This window comes from Ischnura elegans, chromosome 1 (genome assembly GCF_921293095.1).
Source record: "Ischnura elegans chromosome 1, ioIscEleg1.1, whole genome shotgun sequence".
Classification (NCBI taxonomy): domain Eukaryota; kingdom Metazoa; phylum Arthropoda; class Insecta; order Odonata; family Coenagrionidae; genus Ischnura; species Ischnura elegans.
Window position 1 is genome coordinate 143,252,876 of NC_060246.1, and position 15,950 is coordinate 143,268,825.

At 39.6% G+C, this 15,950-nt stretch overlaps 1 protein-coding gene across 3 annotated transcripts in view; it reads right to left on the bottom strand.

Moving 5' to 3' along the window:
• Nucleotides 1-15,950, bottom strand: part of LOC124171414 — a 113,731-nt gene that overhangs the window by 24,981 nt on the left and 72,800 nt on the right. The gene's annotated exons all lie outside the window — the stretch shown is intronic.

Below are 15,950 nucleotides of genomic sequence, written 5' to 3' on the forward strand. Positions count from 1 at the left end.
CAAAAAATTAAAACATTTTTTAAATAAAATAATTTTAATAATTACTCTTTATTAAAGCTATATATTTTAGCTATTTTCAAAGGAAAAATTTCGGTCGCCGACATCACTCAGACATACTCTCCTTGGACCAGCTGTAAAAAATTATATTGGCGTATATAAGGTACCCTATCTTAAAGAGCATATACTTAATCAAGAATATCAACTGTTTTTGGTTGGCTTGCGCGAACTTCATTTTTCGACTTGTGGCCATTATTTTTTTTGATTTTCGCACACTGCGCGACGAGCGTCCCGATTTTTCCAGCAGGCAAGGCCACGAAAAATTCTAGCAAAGAGAATTCGGAACCGAAGTTCCTCTTATTGACGATTTGAGTAAAAGAAGAAAGGACAGATTTAGCCCACCCATGAGCCAAAAGAAAAGATTCGGGAACATAAATTAACCGAAACGGTCACGGGATAGAGCGCGGGGGACTTCGTCCCCAGGTCGGAGAGTTGAAAAACGAGATTGAGTGTGTGTACATAACAAGCTCGACGTCCCTTCTCCACCTCCCAGAAAGAAAGCACGGAAGGAATGCCTGACTCGCACGCCCAAGGACGCGTTACCGCGGAAACCGTCAACACACCGCCTCCCCTCCCCGCCGCCTGACCCCACCTCACAAAGTCAGACGTAATCGCGGAACAAGGCGCGCCGGCGACGGGTTATTCGGAACCGTAGTGAAGTGGCGTAGGAGTGCGCGCGAAGGATGAGCAATCCGAAGGTGGGGGAAAGAGGAGGAGCAGACGGGAGACAAAGGAAAATTCTAAAGGGGAGTGAGGATCGTGGTGGAATTTTGCTCACAGACGAATTCTTCCCACAGGAACGAGATCGCAGTCTCGTCTTCCTCTCAGGAAGTAGGGGGGAAAAAAACGAAAGTTGTGATGAGGAGGGGCTTGGGAAGAGGGTAAACCCTCACATACACAATGCCCCTCTTCTGCATCAACACGACTAATTCCCCTAACCCCCAACCACGCTGATGGCTCCTCCTTTCATCCGGCCAACTCATAAAAAAACACAACAGCCGTTTCTAAAGGTTGAAGATATTTTTAAGCGAAAAAAATTGGACGTCACTCGAGGATGTTTTTGCGGACTTAAATGAATACCGCCTCATATAAAGGACCGAAATGGGAGATAATGCAAAAAATCATTAGGCTAAACACGAACGTAGGCAATGAATCCATATACACGAGCATGGATGCAACAAACGATCAATAGCGGGGCGAACATCTTGATTGCATGGATATTTCCTCTCAAACACGAAAGCCCCGCTGCACGCGTTTTTTACCCACGAAAAGAATATTTAAAAAAATAAGCCGTTTTTTACCAAAAACACAGCTAGGAAAAAAATTATTAAAGCCAGAAAACGTTTTCATAATCTTGAATAACTTTCAGAAAAGTCATTAAAATGTACGCTAAAATGCTCCCGTCTTAATAATGTCACAAACATTTGTTTAAAAAAATTTCGGTCAACCTTTCTTTGAGTCACTTATGTCTACACACATTTATGTTTCACAAGTGCATGCCCTGAGTGAAGGTTAACGGAGAGGTTCTTATTTGAGAAATTTATCGCGAATAGACTTAAATTTCAGATATGTAGTTCGACCTAAGTACGGAGTAAGGGGGCAAGTTGAAGATGGTAAACGTTATTTGGGAAATGGAGGAAGATCGGAGCGAAACAAGACCTTTGCATCAGCCTAATGCATTTCTCTTGACCTCGTATAGAAATTGTATACGTAGTGGGGCGATCATCTGAAAATAATCTCTAAATCTTCCGCAATATCAACCAATATCAATCACTCTTCGACATTCTAAAGTAAGCTCACAGAGTTATATCATTTGGACAATCGCTGAAAACCTTAGATGTCGGTAGGATTAAGTGGGGTGAGGTACCGCAGGGACCCCTTGCGAAACAAATACGACGGCTTTTGTTTACATCCGGTGATAGGGTCAACATAGATAAGTTTTCATTGATTTATTAAGAATGAAAGATGATTCCGTCAACAGTTCGTTGATAAAATTAAATTGCTTAGGGCATCAACTTTGCATACTCTTTCTACCTTTGCGAGACTGCTTTTACATTCCGATTAACATCTACTACAGACACCGGCCTCTGGAATGGGATTTCTATTTGATTTCAAGATTATATGACATATTTTTTCGATTTATCTACTGTGACGCCGATTTTCTTCATTTCATTGTTGTGTGCTAGCGCACTCACTTCCGATGAAATGGGTATCATTATAAGTACTCTCAAGGGTAGTATTACATTTTCAATGGTTTTTATCGACATCGTACAAATTGGAAAGTGCAAAACCCATACTACTTATACCTACTTAGCGGCAATGTGTAACCAGTGCGTCAAAACACGCGATACATTTCGAAATGTATTTGAAGAATGGGAAATAGTGTTTCGTAGAGGAAACTTACGTTGAGATAAAACATGAGCTACATAGATAGTGGATTTATCACCTTCTATGAAATTTCAGAGAATTACGAATTCTAAGTAAATTCTAATTTGTAAAGAATGAGAGAAAATACATCTAATGGGAAATAACCACTTCTCAGAACCAGAACCCCGGCAATGTTTCGAAAGCACCGTATGGTAGACAGTACTAGAAGATAATATATAAATAGTATATTCAAAGAGGGAAAGGCGATATTTGTACAAAAAATTACACTTAAGTTCCCCAAAACGATGCCTGACGAAAATATTAACTTTCCAATCCAGATAAAGATGACAACAAAGAACGATAAAACCGAGTGGTAGATGAATAGGAGAAATGATTCGCGAGATGTGCACTAGAATGACAGAATTCTGAAAAGCTATAGCGTAACAATCTTCTTCGTATTATTTACTTGAGACTGAACATACACATTCCCATGAACTTTGTTCATAATCGTACATCGTCCGTCATTTGTTTTTAATGCGGAGTAGATACAAATTTATTTTTCGTTACACAGCTTAAATCAAAAACATTAATACGTGTTATTGATTCACTACAAAACAAGTTCTCATGAAAAATATGGAAAAAATACAATATTAAAAGTGAAAACCTCTTTGAAGCTACCCATTCCACTCCGCCTCAATCGAAAGGAGCTCATGAATTAGCATTTCAAATTGGTCGTGGGTTTAAATACCAAGATGATCTAATCCGCTTGCCTTACTATATCCGACAATCACTCCATATTACATCACCGAATGAGACCACCACCAAATGGCGCATGATGGACAAAGAGAAGAATACGAATACGAAAATACCGGGGATCTGACGCTGAAAATCGGGAACCAGTAGCTCAATCGGAACGGACCGTTAGATAGATACCCATTATGTACCTAACAGTACGAAAGTACTTCCGATCGGAAGTCTAACGTCGATGATAACTGAATGAAGAGACATGAAAAACACACGGTATCAAGCTTAATTTCGTGGAACCGTTCTACTCTGAAGGATGCGATCAGTGATAAACCTTCTATGCTTAAGGGGACGCATCATTCCCACTTGACTGGTCTTCTTTCGTGACGCATGACTCATTAAAAACTTGTGTTATAATCTTGAAATTTCCGGGGTGTATTAATAGACCCTTTTCAACATTTAACGATGTTGACTTTCAAAGTTATTCATGAGTCTTTTCTCAAATGCACAATTTTTACTAAGGCAAGTCACGAAAATGTTGAAAACGTTCTTCTCTCTAAGCCCTGAAATTTTCAACATAGTAACGCTGGTTTTAAACGAGTACTTCGACGCGAAAAAAAGACAAAATACGACCAGTGGAGGTGGAGTGATGGGAACTCTTGATATTGATTATCCGTGATTGGTATTGTTTAAGGTTAATACGGATGTTTCCTACACTGCTTACACAGTTCCACAACTGCCTTGAAATTTAGTTAGGAAAGTTTAAACCCGAGACTACTAAACTAAATTAGTAGTCTCTGTTTGACCTGTATTATTCCATTAGCAGTCTCTTTTCTGTTTTCCGGAACGGGAGTTTTCCAGGAAATATAACGATAGCATCGGAAGAATTTGAAGCGCGGGCTCAAAGATGGCTGGATATGGAGATTGTGATGGGAACAGAGAACGTGAGTTGAGTCTGGTACCAGACAAAAAGGAGAGACTACGTGCAACCAAGAGACGAGAAAAAAGTCAAAGTCGCATCGTGTAGGTGACCACTGGGACTGGGCTGAAGTGAAAGGACAGGATAACTGGGAAAAGGATGATGGAATGGAGGGACGAGGGAGAAATTTGGGCTACAAGAGGGAAGAAAGAATTTTCTGGGTTCACAACGGATAAATTTATAGCCTATGCAACGGGAGACAAAGAATTTAGGCTTAAGTGAACACAGAAGGAAAGAAAAACTTGACCACATTCGGCAGCGTAAAGGCTGAATGTATAGGGAATACATCTAACTTTAAATGAGAAAGAGATAATTAAGACGTCCGCGTGACCTCTATAGAGACAATGTGATAGCTTGATACTGTCTTTTCTGTTTCCTTCCAAGATCACGGTGTGAACAAGAAAAAGCTACAGATTCAACCATATTCTGCCCACTCATTATTCTCTTTTAAGGCAGCGAAGCGATGAAGCTAAGAATCAACGAATGACTTAGCAATAATACGCTCCGAGTTACTAAAAAATAATATTAAATAAATAACTGCATACACAGTTCTGGTAAAAAAATACAAGTAAATCATCATAAAAACCACTGAAGACAGGATAATAGTCAAGAAATTCGAGAAAATATAACTTATAAATAAACATAAGGAGATAAGTGCCCTTTAAAGTAATAACTACAGAGATTATCCAAAAAATTGCCAAAGAGAGAATTTTAATTGATAACATCAATAACTTCCAGAAGGTATGAACCGACGAAGTGAAAGGATTTGAGACAGCTAAAAACTTTTCTTGAGTCAGAACTACATAGAGTACCTAATCTAAAGTGGTAGAGAGCATTTGAATGCCAGATGAATCAGGAGGACTTAGTTCTCGCTTATAATCTTTTTCCCAAAGATAAAGAAATAGTTTACACCATTAGCTATCCCAGCCTTCTATTTCCCCATCGAATGACATTCTTAATCGTAATCATAATCTATTAAAATTGAGAAATTTTGATTTAAAGTCTCCGACCGAAAACGCTTGCTCCAAAAGCGAAAGGCTCTCCTTTTTATCCACTCCCGATATATCACTAGGAACCTGCAAGGACCTGTAAAGAAGGCAATGAGAAAACCTCCCTTTTCCGTAACGTGTTCCTGCCAGCTTATGAGAATTATGTGGTTGAAGGATATGGTCGATTAGCCTGAGGTAAAAATAAGGGGTTCACTCGGGTAGAATGGGATTATATACAAGAGGGGCGCGGTGAAAGCCTGACCCGATTCCGAGGGCGGAGACGAGTAGGAGCATAGGGGGAAGGAGACGACCCCCGACTTGAATGGCACTTCCCCCAAGGCGGATCATGACGTCATGAGGCCCCCTTGGGCCATAGAGGAGGGCGTTCCCAAGACCTCTCCGCTGTTCTACGAGCGGCTGCGGTTCAAGAGAGGAAGATGACGGAAATTTTCTTGATCAAGGCCTGGGAAATTCTCCAAATTGCCGCTGAATCGATGCGTGCAGTTCACCAGTATCTGCATACAGCAGTCGCGTGGCCTTTCAACCAGAATTATGAGTCAGACAACCGACACGGTATTTTTTAAATCAAGCAACCAGGATGACCTAACAGGTTTCATCAATGGAAGGACTGGTGTAAATGTCGAGGGTCCAGCGGTGTTATTCAAAGATGAAAAAATTGCCTGAATTCTTCTAGGTTAATCGACTGGGTGAATGGCACCATCTCTAACATGCCGACTCAATCTGCCATCGTCTTCAAAGGTGAAGGCTGAAGAAGAATTAGCTGCCGAAACGTAGGAGACGAGCCATTCACCCGGTTGACAACCCAAAGAAATTTATACATGTTATCACCGTGAAAACCACAAATCTGTCGACAAAAATTTTGAATCAGGAACGAACATGCCAATTGATTTATACACTGCAGATACCCGATTAACAAAAATAAATATGGGCAGTACTTTATGGTAATTTAGGAATTGAAATGATATCACGAGGAAAAATTTGAGCAATTGAAAAAAGTAGTACATTAGAATCACTACAAAAAAATAGTGCAGCGATTGATTGGTGTCGAACATACATGTGCAATTTTCACTATTAATTAATAATATCGGGCAATTATGGAATTTAGAAAGCCGCATACTGTGTTCAAAGCTCCTGTCATTGTTATCCGGCTGTAGTCGATAGACAGCTTATGCGATTACACCGTCTGATCCAATACCTGAGGTAAGACATTTACTCGAGTGCTCTCCGTAAATCAGCCAAGATATTTTAGATGTTTCTCGACAGCGAAAAATATCATAATTATATAATTTTCAAATAATGAATAGAAAATCGCTAAATGATGAAATTAATTGTATTTCTTCAAGTAGCCCCTTTTGGTGCGCTTGGAAACTTGCATTAGATGGAGTGTTGATTTCTCTACGTTAATCATTATAAAATTAAAAAACCGGAGAACGGAAAAAGTGTCTTGGTTCTCGGAGAAATTAAAATTAACGGAAGAGGATGAATAAACGGGCAAATTAGCGTGAAATGATGGGAACGCGCAGTATCGCAATCATTTTTTAAGTGTTTCACGCGATTTTAAACCGTGTTTTTATGATTTTAACCGTGATTCATGAAAGAATACATCTTAGGACGAAAAATAACATGGATATGGAATGGATAAGTAAATTCCGGAGAGGACATCATTGAGGCTAAGAAACAACTCAAAACAATTCCATTTCAGTACGTTTGCGACAGTTTGCGGTTATTTCTGCGGAAGAGTGATAGATGGCGTCCATTTCACGTTAATTTTGAGACCCATGCCCCGTTTACACCACGATCGTACCGACGTTGATCGCGACTACTGCACGTTTACACGTCTAAAAGTATGTCTAAAAGTTACCATCGTAACTCAGTGCTGCCCTCGTTGCGGAATTGTGTCAGATAACAACTGACGACGACACTGCGTGAGAAAATTGAAATCCTGGAAATTAAGAAGCAAAAGAATATTAATGTTTTCATGTGCTAAAACTGAAGCTAGACCGAACTGGCGGTAAAACGTTAAAGAATGTAGGTTTCTTTATGGGAATCTGTCCAAAGTTTAGCAATATTCATGCGGTAAAGATAGTAGATATGTCTCCTTGCTACGTTCCAAATTGGAATATTTTGCTAACTGGTCACTTTATTATAATATCGACTCAATCCGGATTGAACGTGTCCAAAATAAATTTTTCAAATTAAATAATTGCGATTTATTAATCTCTTTGTCTGATTACAACACTTCATATATTCTTTCCCTAGTTAATTTGAAAACTCTTGCACTACCAAGGATCCTCCAACAAAGGCATATTCCTCTTCAAAATTATCAATTAATATTTATATTGTTCCTATCTCCTTTATTAGTAACTTTTAATGGATCCCGTCATAGCTATATAAATCCTCACCTGCTTGTTTTTAATTACCATAGAGCAAATTATGTCTTCAACTCCCAGCTATGATGAGATAAAACTAAAACTAGTCACAACAGTCCGTGAAGTCTTTAAGAAACTAGATTCTTCGAGAGAATATGTCAAAACATTCAAGAATATTCACGCATTAAACGCAGTACATATTGCTGTTATAATTTAACTAGAAAAGGCTTAGATTTCGGCTTGATTCGGCACAAGTATTGATATCTCCATGTCCTCATCTAAATGTTATGGTTATTTCTGGCGAATTTCATTGTGAAATCCTGTATAAAATGATTTAATTGGTTAACATTTTGTGCATGTTTGTTATTTTCCATCATCTGTGAAGTATAATGTAAGGATACATGGTTATGGGTTAACCTGTAAATAAAGAAATGCATAAAACTGGTATAGTACAGAATATCCGATATCATTTGGTAAATAGAACATCAGAAAAAACTTTCCCCTAACGTCCTTCCATTTCCTGCTGAATAATGTCTTCAATCGTTGCCATACATCTTTGATATATTAGAGTTATTTATGAAATATCAGTTATTGTATCAAGATTGCAACGGCGCGAAAGAATCGTATCTGCATCGATCTTCATTTCGATCTCTTTTTTCTTGGCACACTAGCGCTAACCATCGTAAGTTCGGCAGTGTTAGGTACTAAGGCCTACGATGGTAACTCTGCGCGTTTACACGACGTTTTGAGGTTACGATCGTAAGGATCAACGTCGCGACGATCGTTGTGTAAACGGGGCACCACTTCCGACCACTAACTGACCGACTCATTCAAACAAATGTTTGGGGTGAACGAGACGAGACACGACAAAAAAACTCAGAGATTCAACACCGTCCAAAATCGTCTGAAACCCTAAGGAAAATTTGTCGAAACACTTAATTTTCTATCTTTTACGGTTTTGCCAACTATCTCTATACCCACAATTTTTGAGGAAATTTGGGGGTTAAAATTTTTAAATCTTCTTTCGAATCTAGACCGCGGGATACATTGAAAAACCAATACTCAAACCGATTGGAGCACTTGAAATTTTAGCCAAATGTTGCAATTCCTCCATTTCGTGAATTATTATCTCGACAGCGGGGGAGATTTGTTGTGGCGTCATAGGGCTAAAAAATAATCATAAGAACCGGCAAAGTGATCAGAAAAGGGTGCAGGCCTTTTTAGAGGGGTCTGGGGAGACAGCCAGCGAGCGTTAGTGAGTTTTTCCTATATACGCCCCAAAGTTGCGGAGCTAATTTTTCGTTAAATGCTTAACTTAAATGCATTGCTAATTTTCCATACACCGGCCTTTACAAGTTCTAGCATTCATAGGCTATCTTTCTAAGAGTTCCTCGTAGATTTACGGCTTCTTGATTGCATCAATCAGCTGCAACCGATTTGGAACTTTTACTACCTTCCACACTTAATGATCCAGCAAATAGTTCCACTTGTTTTTACTGTTCTTGGCTGTGTAAGAGCACGATACTAGAACCGCCACGACGGGCTATAGTGGTCACGGTGGTAAATCATCTGTTCAACAGCCCAGCGTACACCGGTTACAACTTCCACTTCCAGGAATGCATGCCGTGTCCAGCCGCAATCATACCTAGTTGAAAGTCATAAGGTTTGAAGAATTTATGGACATTTTTTCTTCACTGGAATGGTAGCGACGAAGGGCGCGTAAATTGTGACGAGGACGAACACTACAACTGAAGTGGGAATAGATAAACGGCACTTTGGCTAGCTGCGACAAAAATTCAAGTAAAAACATAAAAAGAAAGATTCGTACACTTCGAGATCCATTCTCTCAGTTTTCTTCTTCGCAATTCCCTCTGTCTTCGCAAACGCCAAAAACCCAAGTCAAAAAAATTTGACGCTGTGAAATTTTCCAATGATCATCGGAAGAAGATATGCCGATTAAAAGAGTGATTACAGACTCCTTTTTATTCTCAGCATCAACACTGTTTATGCATGAAATACTAAGATCTGTTCTCGTCTGTAATTCAGCAAATAAATCTAAAATCAATAAAGTAGTACGATTTGCGTGTAGATATCCGATGTAATACACCAATTTTTTATTTACAGCGAGCGGTTAGAGATATTATTTACAAAAATTCCTTAACTTTAAGCCAAAAAAATATTTTAAAAAAGGAATGTAGAGCCCTTTGGAATACCAAAAAACTAATTAAGTTGGTAAATATGACTATGGAAGGATCTCAAGCTAAGGCCTATATCGGGGGCAAGACTAGTGAAGCCTTTAAGATAACAACTGGAGTAAGACAAGGAGATTCTCTATCAGCAGTACTATTTAATCTGTGTCTACATGAAGCCATGAAGGAACTGGGGTTAGAGGGGACAATTGTGCATAAATCTACTCAGGCATGTGCCTATGCCGACGATAGAGTTCTAATGGCACGGAATATGGATTCTCTGAAAGAAATATTCAAAATCTTAGAACAGAAGAGTAAAAATATAGGGCTCAGAATCAATCAGAGAAAAACGAAATACATGAGAATGTCGACCACGGAAGACAGAAGATGGACTCAAAACATTACATTTGGGCAGTACAACTTTGAAAATTTAAAATATTTCAGCTACCTCGGTACTAATTTAAACTGTAAGAACTCAGTCAACGGAAGAGATCAACAAGAGGATAATGGCTGGAAATAGGGCTTACTTTGCTAATATTAAGCTCCTGAAGTCAACTCTTCTATCTAAGGAGATGAAATTCAAGATCTATAAGACACTTATCAGACCGGTCGTGACATATGGAGCAGAAACGTGGAGCATCTCCGCTGGAAACGAGCAAGCTCTGCGGATATTTGAACGGAAGGTTTTGCGAAAGATATATGGTCCCGTGACAGATGGGGTAACTTGGAGGATATGAACAAACAAGGAAATAGAAAATTTTATCCGAGGCGAAGACATAGTGAGATTTGTGAAGACCCAACGGCTAGCTTGGCTAGGTCATGTAAAAAGAATGAGTGAAGAAAGGATGCCTAAGAAGATTCTACATGGAAATATGGATGGAAAGAGAAAAAGAGGAAGACCGAGGAAAAGATGGATGCAGGATGTGGAAGAAGACATAAAGGCTATGGGGATTGTCAGATGGTGGGAGAAAGTGCAGAACAGGAGAGAATGGACAGGCGTCTTGAGGGAGGCCAAAGCCCAAACCGGGCTGTAGTGCCAAGGAAGAAAGAAAAAGAAATGTAGAGCCCTAAAATCTAAACATCAAAAAATAAACTGGAAAAGGTAATTGATTAAGTTCCAACAACAGCGGAGCTATTAATGGCAGTTGATAGATACCCCTTTTTCTTCATTTTTACAAAGTCCTAAAAGATGGATACCATTGAGTATTAATGACCACAACCATTTAGAGGTAGAGAAAAGCAAACATAAATAAAACAAAATTTAAAGAAACACTATTAAATTCAACTTAAAAAAGAGAATAAATGCTCCTCACCTTCGAAGAGTCATTCCAAAATTGAGCCAGCGATAACTCGTTATATTAAAAAGGAGCTAATTTATGTGACAGTATATTATTCAGAGTCAGCACTTACGATACAAGATCTGGAAATGATATATATGCTACTAAAAATATACCCTTGATTCCCATAATATATGGCTTGGTGATGTGGTTTCAGAAAGAGTAATGAGAAAAAGATTCTGAATCCTAATGTTCGTCTGGTTCGGGACAGGTCTCACAAACAATGACTACCCATTTCTTCGACCACTTAACAATAACTACACCGCGACCGTATGAATTTATTATTTCAATTACTACTTTGTGGACAGCACATTGCCCTGATGGAATTTTTATGATAGTTATTTTGGTAGATATCAAAGTCGGCTATTTTAAGGTCCGAATGTTGCAGGCTATTTAGATCAATATGACTACAGATGCCGACTGTGGCATCGCAGAAAAATAGTTCGCATATTAAAGTGAAGATACTCATGGGTAAAAAGGAAAGATTTGGAAATAGTAAATTTTAACCTGTCCCGTCAATTAATTATCTGGTGCACCAATAACCTAGGCTGCCATAAAGTAACCCAAGTATCAATCTGTTTGCATTTTGCCTCATATTTACGATGTATAGCGGAGGTTCAGTTCAACAGCGATGAGTTTTCGTTTTAACAGGGAGAGAAAAATACAGACAACAGCGAATGAGCGTCACCATAGAACTACGAAATAAGATAAATAATTAGAATATAGATCATCACGCTGCATGTGAACGTATAAAGCATAGAGTCCGAAATACCGAAGACTAAGAACAAACTGCATTGGTCCCCCTTCCATTAATCGCTTTGAAAGGCGGAACCTACCTCCAAAATTTTTACTTGAACAGTTATGCAGTTTCACACAATTTAAACCTGTGAAAGGAGGAAAGCAAAAATCACTTCTTTTCGCAACACATTTAACGGTCCTCTGCTTCGAGTTTTGCTCCGTTTGCCAAGCTGAACACATTCCGTTTCTCTTCAAGGATACTCTCTTTTCATCATCAGCCGCAATACAGATTCAATTTAACCTGACCCATTGATGTAAACGTAGTGATAAGCTTCTTACTCAATCAATGCAATGGGTTCGGGCGGTAACGCCTGATACTAAGGATATTAGGGTAAATAATGAATACGATAAAACGAGAAATTAATGAGGCAATGCATACATGCACAACCGTGGAAGGATTGCGAAATGAATCACTTCTTCTATCCGACCACCATCACCGCATATTCAAAAATATGCTTCTTTTTACGCACTTAAAGATAATTCCTTGAGATGCTTGGAAAATGTTCGCACTTTTCTCTCCACGAATGCTCGTGGGAATGCAACGTATCTTGGAGACATATAAACTATTATATTCATATAACCAATAATGGAGACACCTTCTGCAAATGAACAGAGGATCAAATGAGATCATTAGTACTGCCTAATGATTTGATACATCCTGGAATGAAAAATATTTAAACAGAATATCCTACACATCCTACATTCAATTATATACCGAATCGAAAAATGGTTTTAAAATACATAGGCTAATTAATGGATAGCCAAACAATGTAACTTTGAATATTAAATTCCGAAGGAGAATCACCTTGGCCATGCAGCTTATCTCAAGATGGTATCTATAACAACGATACGACGCACTTCTTTCAGAAGATTTGTGGAGCTTTTAGACAGAAACAATGAGCAATTTCGGACACCAGTAGTAATTTCTGATTATAACAGGTAGCAGGTGAATATGTCGAGTACAATCCCTTCATATTAGTCCGGAAATATCGAAAAAAATTGTGTCACTGTACGAATTAAAGTCTGCTTAGTAGTTTTCCAACAACCAATAATATTGTACACATAAAATTCTTTATTTACACAGTTTGAAATCAAGGAAGTTATTAAAAAAGTTAGAAAAATCGTTAGTTGAGATGCGACAGATAATTGAGACAGGTTTTATAGTTTTCACAGCTTTTTGAGGAAAGAACCACTAGCTTTAACAAGAATGCTTCATATAAATCAAACGTCGAGTTATAATTCATTTTACTTGGTGATTTGCGACACGAGTGTCACTAAACATCGCGTAGCTGTGGAGTATGGTAACACGAAATGACCTAAAATACGACACGTAAACTGATTTGCGGACGACCCCAAACGAGATATTCGGGCACACATATCGAGGAGGACCGGGAGCGAATGAGGAGGAAAACAGTGAGAGGCTCTTCCCGGAACCGCGGGGCGTGCCGCGGACGGGAAGACGAGGAAGGAGGTACGAGAGGAAAAAAGAGGTTGGGGGTGGTAGACGGGGGAATGGGGTATCAGGCTCAAGAAAGAGGAGAGGGGGGAAGGGGCTCCCCATCCGATTTGGTATGCCGGAGGCGCAGCCAGTCGGTCCGCCGGCCTCCTCTTCCATCCGCCTCCGCGGTGGCTGCCGTGTCTCTCTCTCCCTCTCTCGTGAATGGCTCTCGTCAACCTCGACAGCCGCTGCCTCCACCGCGGCGTCGACGATAGCGCATACAAAGGGGGCGCGGAAGACAAGGAGAGAGAGGAAGGGCCTCCCTGACAGCACGAAAATTTCCCAATTCCCAATCCCTCCGCCATCCTGCACGTGTTTGAGAGTGTCAACGGGAGAGGAGGCTCGGAAGGGTGGTTCGATCCTATGATGCATGCACTGCCGCCGCATCGATACCGAACATAACTAGGACCGAAATACTGGATAATACAATCAAGAAAGAAAGAAGTTAAACATCAACAAAAAAATATGGAGGGCGAAGAAATTTTTGCCCGGCATATTACGATGGAGTATTGCTTTCGGGGTAAATTCCTGGTGATGGGCTGGTTCAGATTGTCCAAGCAGTCAACGTTTCGGAGAAAGAATTATAAAGAGGGGTAGGCTAGAGCAAATTTTTTAGAGAAAAAAATAACTTCACAAAAGAGATATACTCAAATAACAGTAATTATCCAATGGAATCATAGCATGAAGACCTTAAATGTACATAAAGATCTGCTGTTAGCAAGTTACGTACAGATATTGCTCTCATAAATGAAAAAATGTGAAGTATCAAAGTTATAAGTTATGTTAAATAAAAATATTTACGATTTGGGATTGTACATGAATTCATTATGTCAAAATAAATACGGAAACACACTCTACCCTAAATCTCTACTCGGGGAAAGAGTTATTCTCCGAAACGTATTGGGGATGGATCATCTGAGTCAGGACATTACCCGAACGGAAGCCGAGAAAAATTATAAAAAATATACTATTTAACATCAGCAATGGACGGAAAAATATTATTCTTAAACAATCAACAACATTTCATCCACCTTTAGTTGGAACTGATTAATGGTCCATGGAGAAATCACGTGACTCGAGATAAGTAATTCTTAAACACGATGTGTTTGGTTGCACGTCATTCAATACTCACTCCATCAGTGTTTCATATCGAAGGTTGGTCAACAAAGGAGAGGGTAGAGCACGCCATAGACCACGCCAAAGGTGTCTAACATCACATAATCGGCGTAGGGAGCCCAGATCTTCCCCGGGGTCACCTAGCACTCTGAGGAGTTTTTTTTTTTTGGTATTCACCCCAGAATTTAATTCAGGATCCTTCCGTTAGTACCCCAGCGCACTAGCCACTACGCAACTATGCTACTTACTTCCATATTAAGATAGGGGTATGAAGATTGCGCCGCGGAAAACTTTGCAATGCATTTATGATGAGCTTTGACAGACGCTTCCGAAGCGATGACATTAACGTTACGTTGACGTCCCGAGAAGACGCAGGCATTCTACCGATAATGTTTTTGACATTGAGACGACAAGGGATGCCAGTTACTAACAGCCGCAGGAGAAGTACGGCTCACGTATGTACACACACGGGTACAGAGGTCGAATCGATTTGTCGCGAGGCTAAGTGTAATCGTATTTGGTGGGGGCTGATAGCAGAATAACTCGGATCACCTTCAGCGGATCGTCATCCAAGAATGGCGCGATGAAGAGATGATACGACCATTTTAGCAGTAGAAGATACCAACCTGGGCCATGGAGTCTAGAAATATCGCCAGTGGAGACGAAAAAGGCGAAAGTTACGAGCAAGCCGGCGTTCAAAAGGGAAGATTTCCTTGGAATGATGCTGTTAACAGTGCGGCGAACAAAGGAACAATAGACAATATGTTGTTAAGTACAAACTACAAAACTCGAGGAACGCCTTCCTAACAAGACGCGACCTACGAAATAAAAGAACTAGGTAAAGGAGGAAATTCAATGGAAGGGAAACAAAATATTTAGAGAAAACATCCACAGGCAATTAAGCCTTTCATTTTACTTTCGCTAAGCGATTTCAACGCTCTAGTTAGCTCACTCTCGGCATATTCAACGATGACATTTTACGTCACAGTTACTTCGCAAGCTCCACGAAAGCAATTCATCGCCATGACTGGAGTAGCTAGTCACGGAATTATAAGGTTTGTAATATACAGTTATAACCAGGTAACAATTTTCATACTGATATTAATTTTACTCCATAGATATTACTTAGTTAGGTTTCAAATAAAAATGCGATTCAATCAAGCGACGATATATGTTTTCATTCCATTCTTCCATCACCGTCGACTTGACAGTATTTTTGATACATTAAATAGCCTCACAAAAGATCGAAATAGTCGAGGTTGACCCCTACAACCAGGTCACGTAAATGCATGTCGTCTCTACCTGAGTAACCTAATGCACATCAAGGGTCTATACATCAGAGAAAATATGAACAAGAGAGATTATTGGCTTCTGAGCATGGAACCAAGGTTGAAATGGCTAATTCCGAGAGCACTGGGTGGATCTGAATGGCTAATTCCTGAAAATAGCCTTTGTTTTCATATTATTTATTTCGATTTGAAATGGT